Source organism: Carya illinoinensis, chromosome 4, assembly GCF_018687715.1.
Source record: "Carya illinoinensis cultivar Pawnee chromosome 4, C.illinoinensisPawnee_v1, whole genome shotgun sequence".
Lineage (NCBI taxonomy): Eukaryota > Viridiplantae > Streptophyta > Magnoliopsida > Fagales > Juglandaceae > Carya > Carya illinoinensis.
This window is the reverse complement of record NC_056755.1, coordinates 34,697,546-34,707,640: the sequence shown is the minus strand read 5'-3', so window position 1 is coordinate 34,707,640 and position 10,095 is coordinate 34,697,546. Positions and strand designations below refer to the sequence as shown.

The 10,095-nt window shown below is 34.6% G+C and overlaps 2 long non-coding RNA genes across 2 annotated transcripts; both read right to left on the bottom strand.

The window, feature by feature from the left end:
• Nucleotides 1–255: 255 nt before the first annotated feature.
• On the bottom strand, nt 256–2,292 carry LOC122308052. Its single transcript, XR_006241900.1, has 3 exons — nt 2,070–2,292; nt 1,881–1,985; nt 256–714 (listed from the first exon to the last, which is right to left on the bottom strand). It is a non-coding gene; the product is annotated as an uncharacterized LOC122308052 (long non-coding RNA).
• A 660-nt stretch (nt 2,293–2,952) lies between these two features.
• LOC122306975 lies at nt 2,953–4,021 on the bottom strand. The gene is made up of 3 exons (XR_006241598.1): nt 3,875–4,021; nt 3,718–3,775; nt 2,953–3,436 (listed from the first exon to the last, which is right to left on the bottom strand). It is a non-coding gene; the product is annotated as an uncharacterized LOC122306975 (long non-coding RNA).
• Between the last annotated feature and the right edge of the window lie 6,074 nt (nt 4,022–10,095).

Here is a 10,095-nt window from a genome sequence, read left to right as displayed (position 1 = left end):
TACCGACGTAACAATATAAACACTGGCACACTACTAATTTATCGATGTATAATTGATCAATTTTTACCCTTTTCTAAACGCCACCAAAGCTATAAATAATTATCGACGTAACAATATAAATGTCGGCAAACTACTAATTTACCAGCGTATAATTGATAAATTTTTTGCATTTTTTTAAACACAGCCAAAGCTATATATTATTACTGGCGTAACAATATAAACGCTAGCACACTACTAAATTACCGGCGTATAATTGATCAATGTTCGGCGCTTTTTTAAACACCGCTAAAGCTATATATTGTTATTGCCGTAACAATATAAACGCTGACAAACTAGTAATTTATCCGCATATAATTGATAATTTTTTGGCATGTTCTTAAATGCTACCAAAACAATATATCATTAATGGCGTAACAATATAAACACCAGCAAACTATTAATTTACCGGCGTATAATTTACAAATTGTCGGCATTTTTTTAAACGCCGCCAAAGCTATATATTATTACCAGCGTAATAACATAAACATTGGAAAACTCAATAATTTACTTGCATAACAATTAAGCGCTGGCAATAATATTTTATTATCGCCGCATAAACAAACGCCGATAATATAAACGCCGGCAATTCTTAGTTTTTTGGTAGTATATACACACCTCAACCAGATGTGGAACTGAAATACAGGTGCTCTAGCCAAAGTTATCTTTCCAATCCACCTAATAATGCCAAGTACAACAGTAAAGAACCTTCAAACTATGGTAGCAGAATTCATATATATATATATATATACATACATATAAATATATTTATTTAAAAAGAAGAATGAAGCCATTCAATCACCAAAAAGGAGGCGGCTCAAGTATAGAGTGAATTCATTATAAATAATCTATTAAGCAGAAAACGTTTGTATTGTGGTAACAAATAAGCTCCCGACACCATATTTATATTTGCACCTGCCATGCTTATGCCAATTTTGACCCTTTAGCAATCAAGTTGTTAGTCTATCACATTACAAGGTTCCCTTGCCTATGGGAATTAGTAGTGGTAGTAGTAGGAGGAGGAGCTAGAGACTAACAAGACCAAGGGACCTCCAAAGAGTAAAGGCCAAATAAATTCCAAACCTTCACCAGCTCCTGGTCCATTTAAGACCCTTTGGCTTTTCATCTTTCAAAAATAAGAGAGAATATAATCCTTTAAGGTTGTAAAGATACATCTAAGTCCTCTAGACCCTAGTAATTGTGCCTCAAACTTATATTTCAAGCAAAAGGAGTTGAGGAGCATCGAGCAACCTCTCATTCTATGTTGTTTATACTTCTTTACCACAATTATTTTTCTGCTAAATTCCCTCTCAGATTCAACTACCATAGAAAGCACAATTTTTCCATCAAATTATTTTTCCCCATCACACTCAAATAATTAGCTCCTCATCATGTTTATCACTATAGTTCCACCAACAATACATTAAACTTAATTAATGTAGTGTAAAAGGTAAGAACCATGATCCCAAAGTATAAACTGGCAGAGTTTCTAAAAGTGGGAGGAAATAGAAAAAAATCAAAAAAGGGGAAGGGGCTAAGGGTTGAGAACAAATATCAAGCAATTGTTAGAAGGATCTCATTTTGGAATATGTAGGTAAGCAGTAATACAATCAAATATCTGATGGGGGAGCACCCCAATTTGAATTTGATAGAACTGCATGTCCAATTAATAAACCACAGCACAGAAACTAGTATCCACGTCCAAGAACACGTACAAAACAAAAGACTACAAGTTTCTGAATGCCAAATTTTATGCGTATCATCAGCTTCCAAAAAATTGAGAAATGGAGGATATAAATCTAACCTGAGATTATGCTGGTAGGATTATGACGGGAAAAAAATACCTTGATAAAAAGCGAAATCTTCCAATTCGTCATCAAAGCACATTACAAATTGACCTCTCGATGTTCGTTGCCCGCTTTCGGATCCGTCTCCATTATACAAAGTCACTAAAAAAGAAAATTCATTCCAATTCTAATCGAAAATACCTTTGCAAGAAAAAAAACCGCAAATGATGGATGAGAAAACCGCACCCAAAGTTGTCCAACGCCATTGAAAAGGCGAGAGAGAGATTTACCGTTGAAACGGAAATCTAGCGCAATGAGAAGCAAATTCTGTAAGTGCTTTTGGTGGGGGAAATTGAAACATCAAGAAACAGAGGTAGGGTTAGATCGAGAAAGGGGTGTTGGAGATAAAACGAGAGAACGTCTAAAATGTCACTGGAAGAAATAAGAATAGGAATAGGCTGATGGTTATTGCAACAATAATTATTATCGCCGTAATACTAGTATTTTCAAGGGAATTTAGCCAACGCACTAAAGGAAGAACATTTATGACGATAAAATTGTCACAAAAGACGAAAATATCTATGTAAAAGGGCACCGTTCATGATGACCATTCAATGTATTTAGCGATGGAATCTAATAGATAGGAGTGTAAAAAAAAAATAAAAGGTGTGAACCGAATCAAACCAGATCGAACTGGTGGGTTTAGTCCGATACCAAATTTGGTTCGATCAAATACCAATTTTGTTTTTCTTAAAATCGGTCAAAATTGGTTCGATTCTAATTTTTCTTTTTTAAAAACCGAACCAAACCAATTCATATATATATTTTAATTTTTTATATTGAATATAATTTATATATATAATAGTTTTGTATTATATGATAAATTACTAATTAATATAATATTAAATTTTAAAATCTTATATCACTATAGTTTATTGTATTAATAATTATACTAATATTATATAGTGCATATTAATAGTTATACTAATACTATTTCACTATATATTATAATATACTATAATATATCATTATATTATATATTAGTGATATATTAAAATATGAGAATAACTTATAACCGGTGTCTCCTACAAGGAGTGAAAATCGGAAACCAATGTCAACGTGCCATGTAAGGAGTTGGTGAATACATTACCTCTCTGCACTTTAGGGGATTCGTTCCCCCCTCTTTCTCTTTTCTCTCTCCCCGATGAGTCTAGTATGCATAAATCACTCTCTCTCTCCTTCCATATCTCTCCTTCCTAGGTCTCTCATTCTTCCTTCACGAAAACCTTAACCCAAACTCACGAAAACAAACCCTAAGTCATGAGTCTTACCAATCCGACTGGGAGCATGTGTACGAACCCTGTGGTAAGGATGATGCTAACAGCGAATGCCTTGGCGAATATGAAGAGATTGCTGTAAGTTCGGAGGAAGTGGCTGTTCTTTCCAACAATGGGGATTGAGATTCCGATGGATCTAGTGATGAGGATCGACGCAATGGCGATGGTTTTGAGGACAAGTGCGACTGGTTCATCTCGGCATCTCTCTAAATTGGCACCTCTATAGCTTGTTCTGGCCATGGTTTCCGATGTCGTGGGAAAGTTTGAATCTTTGTTCTGTCCAAAAACAAAGAATGCTTGAATTTTAAAAACATCCAAAATACAAACCATTTTTCCATTTAAGGTTGAAATCGTTTGGTTGCAAGGAAAACATAGAATTAAAAAAAAAAAAAGAATAAAAAAAGAATAAAAACACAAAAACGGATAAAAGGATAACTTTCATGTATAAGAACACCAACAAAAATTGAATTTTGTATAGTTTTAGACTAAAATGGTAGACAATTGTTGCATGCCATTTAAATTAAATTCGAAAATTTGGCCAAATAGAGTTCAATTACCAGAGAAAACTACACCTCTTTTTTTGATACCTTCAAGGTAGAGTAAGGACCATAAATTCTACAATGAAACCCAAAAACCAGAACATCATCATCATTAATGGAAAGAAAACAACAAAATTAGAGAGATAAAAAATGAAATAAGTCTCGAATAATGAACCTCAATGAAATTCATCGGAAGAAATTGAGAAACTTGAGAGAGGGTGTTAGGAAACAACACTAGTATGTACAGAAAGGGCTTGGCTTATTCCGATGAACACGAATTTGGGAATTTTTACATGGAAAAGAGGAGTTTAGAGATATAATGTGTCCGAGAATATGGAAGGGGGGAGAGAGAGAGAGAGAGAGAGAGAGAGAGAGAAGAGAGAGGGGGGTCGGGGGAAAGATTCATTGCAGTGCAGTCTCTACCTATGTCTTCCTCAACTCCTTACGTGGCAACTTTTCATTGGTCTCTGATTTTCATCCCTTTTAGGTGACATCGGCCTGAAGTGTTTCTGTTATAATATATCACTATAGTCAATAATATAATTATAATATATATTATAATATACTACAATATATTATCACTATAGTATTATATAGTATAATATAATATACTATATATATTATATATTATATAATATAGTATAATCACTACAAAAAAAGGCTAAATTGGCGGCATTTATAAGCGTGGCATTTGTTTATGTGCCCGTAGATATATAAATTTGCCGGTGAATAATTTTTCTGCCAGTAAATTATTGAGCTTCCTGGCGTTTAAATTTTTACGTCGGTAATAATATATGGCATTGGCGGCGTATATAACAATGCCGCCAATTTAGTAATGATGTGCCGGGACATTAATGGCGTTGGCGGTGTTTATATTGTTACGTTGGTAATAATATTTTTTTTTTTGGCGTTTAAACAAATGCCAATAATTTATTAATTATACCCCGTTATATTAACCGTGTTTGTCGGCGTTTCTAATATACCAGCGGTAATAACATATAACATCAGCAGCATTTCACAAAATGCCGACAATTGATAGAGTTTACGCCGATAAAGTATTGAGTTTTTCAACGTTTATATCGTTTAAATAAATGCTGGCCATTGATTAATTTTACGCTGGCGTTTATATTGTTATGCCGGAAATAATTATATACATTGGCGGCGCTTATAAAATGTCAAAATTTGATCAATGAAACGCCGGTAAAACTATTATAGATTTATTGGTAATAAAATAAATAAAATAAAATAAAATAACTTACTTAAATGATACGAAAATACACCCAAAAATTGTGCAAGTCTCGTACAATATTTCTTTTGAAAACAATAGAGTCTATTATTTAAAATTTAATCTTTTAATATGGATCTTATATTTATTCTTTTTTTTTAAAAAGTGTGTGGTGCTTGCGAACTTTATGACAAGATATGTTAAACATCATATTAAGATTCACAACTTCCAAAAAGAGTAGTAAAAATAATGCATAATCCAACACTTCTCCTTTAATTTCATAATTCATCCTAATTCCAACTTAACAAAACATAGCAAACGTCGATATATGGCATAACCATAAATATAGTCTCAATTAAGGAAAGTTGTGAATACCACCAAAACAGAGCAAATGTCGATATATTGCAAATACCATAAATATAGTCTCAATTATAGTCTCACTTATAATCTCGACCCTCAATCATCGTCCTCTTCATTCTCTTCCTCTTCTTCATCTTCCTCTTGATCTTCTTCCTCTTCAGCATTTTCCTCTTCTTCATCTTTCTCTTCCTCTTCATTCTCTTTCCGATTTTGTTCTGAAGCCTGAATATAAATTCAAATGAGGGTCCAAAAATTTCAATATAAGGTTGATTTATATCAACTAAACATATGTGGGGTGCTCACCTGTGCATGCACGAATGTGTTTACTAAGTTCTGTAATTCAGCTAATTCGTTCTGCATTTTCTCAAACTCTTCCTTTGATACACCATCTTCTTGGTTTGAAGTCGGTAGTGAATGTTGACAAGTTTGCTTTGTAGGTGTTGGCCCAAAACCCAAACCACGCACGCGTCCAGGCCGTTCTGGTCCTATGACTTTTGAATAAACATCATCTGATGCCCAAGTCATGGTTCCTCCAGACCCCATGTTTATAGAATTTGTGTCCTGTGTTAAAAGTTCCTCCATCTCAACCTGTAATAGATAATAAAAAATACACATTATTCTTCATTTATAAATCCTTTAAAATTAAAAAAGTTATAAATTTAAAAATAAACATACCATTTTCTTCCTCGTGTCATCATTGTAGTGTGTGCCATCCTTTTTCTTATGAGTCTTGACAAATAACTGGGCTCGACTTGGCATTGCCCCAGTTGATTTTTTCTACGTCCAATATTTTAGATTAAACACATATATCGAAAATAAAGAACTAACAAATATTCAACAATAAATAAATATTAAATAAATAAATACCATATCATGGGCATATCTTGCTAAACTTTTTGATTCTCCGCTATGAACAACCAACTTCTTCTTACGACACTCCTTGTTTTTATTACATTTGGACTGCAACATGTAAAATATTATGAGAATTATAATTAAAATAACTAGTTGGTTGACTTTATAAATCTATAATAGAAATACACGCATTGTTACCATATATTCTAGATCAAACCACAGATTGGCCAACTCTGCTAGTTGCTCTAAGTCCACCATATCGGGATTTGCCCTTGCCACAACTTGTGCTACAGAGGTATCTTTTTCATTAAGTAACTTTTTCTTCAATTCATGCTTATAGTCTTTCCATTTCTTTCCCAAGTCCTTTAATATCCATTTTTTGAATACATCCAATTTGTCATCAGGAACTTTAAACTTGCCCTACAGTCAAAATAAATTTACACGGGTGAGTAAGTAGCTTTCTAACAAAATTTTCAAAATATACCTATTTAAATAATAATAATATTTAAATATGAAAAATCATATATACTTTATAAGACCCCACGCTTCCTCCGTTATGGTTTTAGGTATTGACCTCCATTTTTTGTAAATTATCGGAACCAACTTATTACTTCTCGCTATTAGACCACCAAACTTTACCACCTTTGAGTCTTGCTTTTTGATGGGCTGACCAAGATTGTTGAGCTCCATTTCAATTCTCTCCCCTTCTAGAAGATGCCAAATGTCATGAATAGAGTGCAATAATCTCTTTACTCGATCTCCATTACTATATGCAAAAATAGATTTAGTTACAGTGTTAGTATTTCGTAAATCTGCAGTCATTGTGAAATAAATAATAAGTAAGAAAAAAAAAAACATACCGACGATGATGAGAAAGCGATCTCCAATGTCAGAACACATATCGACATTTTCTGCTTCCGAACTAGGTGCTATTGGTACAGATGTGCATGGCTCGGTCTCTCTGCTCATCTCCATGTGTGTGGATAGTTGGCCTCCCATTTGGCTCGATGTAGAAGGTTGGGTCCCTTGCTGTGAAGATAATGATGGTTCTATAGAAGGTTGGGTCCTTTGCTGTGAAGATAATGATGGTTCTATAGGAGGTTGGGTCCCTTGCTGTGAAGATAATGATGGTTGGGAAGGACAATCTATAGAAGGTGGTGACTCCACCATCCTATCAACGGAAAGGGGTGGCCCATCGACAGAGGGTAATGAATGGGCTGCCCTATCAGATTGTGGCTCACTATGGACAGCTTGTAGTTTTGTAGATTGTCTTCGCAACTGTGGTATGGAAATCTTTGCCTTCTTTTTTGGACCCATTGTACCTATACAAAAACAAATTTACATATATGCAAATCAATAGAAATAATAATATTTAGAGCATGCTATGAGATAGACTTATGTGATAAGAGATATCATGTTAAATAGTCTAAAATTATATATTTCTTACTCAACACTATTGGGGAGTTTCGATCGTCATTCCATCTATATCATTTTGTGTCCACACAACATCGTCAATACCGGGTTCAATAGCTTCATGGTTGGAAGTGTTAATACAATATTTGTTGACTAAATATTCATCCTCATCATCGTCAGTCACTTCCTCTTCACCAGTGTCATACACGTCTCTTGGTTTTGTCTTAACAACCACAACCCAATTTGGGCATCTTTCATCTGCCACATAAAATACTTGAGATACTTGGGAAGATAAAACAAACGGATCATCAGTTATCCGACTGCCAGTGTGTACTAAATGAGAAAAATTTACAAGAGTAAAGCCAAACTCGTCCACCTTCAAACCTCTACCCCGAGCAACGTCTGCCCAATCACATTTGAATAACACATATCGGGACCCATCATAATACATAACCTCAATTATGCGTGTTAATTGGCCATACCAAGCAGGACCATCTTGATCAGTACATACACTAACACCACAATTCTGAATTTTCTTCCCATTTTCATGATTCCTAGTGCGAAATTTTGTGCCATTAATGACAATTCGCTTAAATTCTTTGGCAACTTGCATGGGACCTTTAGAATGCATTACGACTTTATGCCCTAATTCACTTCTTCCATTGTCATCCATTTTCATTACCTGAAAGGTTGGATTATTAGCATTGATTAAAATGACGAAAAAAAGCTACAGAGGCATAATAAAATTGGTCTTAGGTGTAATCCTTACATAGTCTTGGAACCAATTACAAAATTGGTCTTCGTGCCTCTTCTGTAATTCATCATTCGATAAATGATTCCCATCAACTGTATTCCTTATTATTTCCAAGTGCATCCTATATATGTTCACGACATCACAAATGTATGTTATAATTACACAAATATAAATGAAACATAATTTGATTCGTACGTATTAAGCATTGCAACTCACATGCGGAATGGAGTGAAATCGTCAAAGTTGAAAAGAATATAGCGATGTGCTTGGGTCCACAATGTAAAATCGAGTCGGATGTCAATTACTTTCCCTTTAGAATCATCTAGGTTTCTAGACGGTCTATTGAAAACCGTTTGAGCGGATTCTAAATAACAAGAACAAAATGTCAATAATTCCTCCAACAAATATCCTTCAGCAATGGAACCTTCTGGTGCAGCTTTGTTACACACATGAAACTTAAGTCAGTGTAGGTACCTACCACATAAATCATTAGATGACTTTTACTATTTTTTTTTTAAAAAAAAAAATCTCATTCAACTGATATTTATGTGTTTTTAATTCAATAACTATAACATACCTTTCAACGGAATATATCCATCGATAATGAACAGGTCCTCCAAGCTTACATTCTGCAACTAAATGTACGGTCAAGTGCACCATAACCGTGAAAACTGATGGCGGGAATATCATTTCTAATTGGCACAATATGTAAGGTATTCTAGATTCCAATCGGTCTAAATCTTCAAGCCGCAATGTTTTGGAACAAATTCCCCTGAAGAATCCAGATAGCTCGATTAATGGTTCTATTACCTTTTTAGGTAATGACCCACGTAATGCAATTGGCAGGAGTTGTTGCATCAGTATGTGGCAATCATGACTCTTCATGCCCACTATAGTACGGTGTTGAAGCTTGACACAACGTGAAACATTTGAAGAATAACCGTCTGGTACTTTTACATTTTGTATAACCTTCAACAAGTTTTCTTTCTCTTTGTTACTCATTGTGAAAATAGCTGGAGGCAAATATGTCTTCTCTGCAGCTGTTATAACCGGATGAAGTTGTGGTCTCAAACCCATCTTTTGTAAGTCAAGGCGTGCCTTTATGCCATCCTTTGATTTTGTATCAATATTCAATAGTGTGCCGACAATGTTATCCACCACATTTTTTTCAATGTGCATCACATCAAGATTATGACGCAATAAATTATCTCTCCAGTAAGGCAAACTAAAGAAAATACTACGTTTCTTCCATGAGTGTTCCTTAACATTAGCCGACCCCACAACTCTTTTTCTTTTACGATCTGTTCTATCATTACAATTTAAATCATCTAACCAAAATTTCATCAGGTGTTGGCATAGTAGGTGAAGGATCAATTTCTCGTGTCCCATCAAATGTTTTTGCCATCATTCTCCACCTATGATCACTTGGCAAGAATCGTCTATGCCCCATATAGGAAAACTTTTTTCCATGTTTCAGCCATCTAGATCGTGTGTTACCCATACAACAAGGACATGCTAAACGACCTTTCGTACTCCACCCAGACAAATCACCATACGCAGGAAAATCATTTATTGTCCACATTAAAACCGCCCGCATTGTGAAGATCTCTTTGGAGCAAACATCATAGGTTGGTACTCCAACCTCCCATAATTCCTTTAATTCTGATATTAGAGGCTCTAAGTATACATCTATATTCATTGAAGGTGATGATGGTCCCTGTATAATCAACGATAGAATGAAACTTGATCGTTTCATGCACATCCAAGGAGGTAAATTGTAAGGTACCAACAT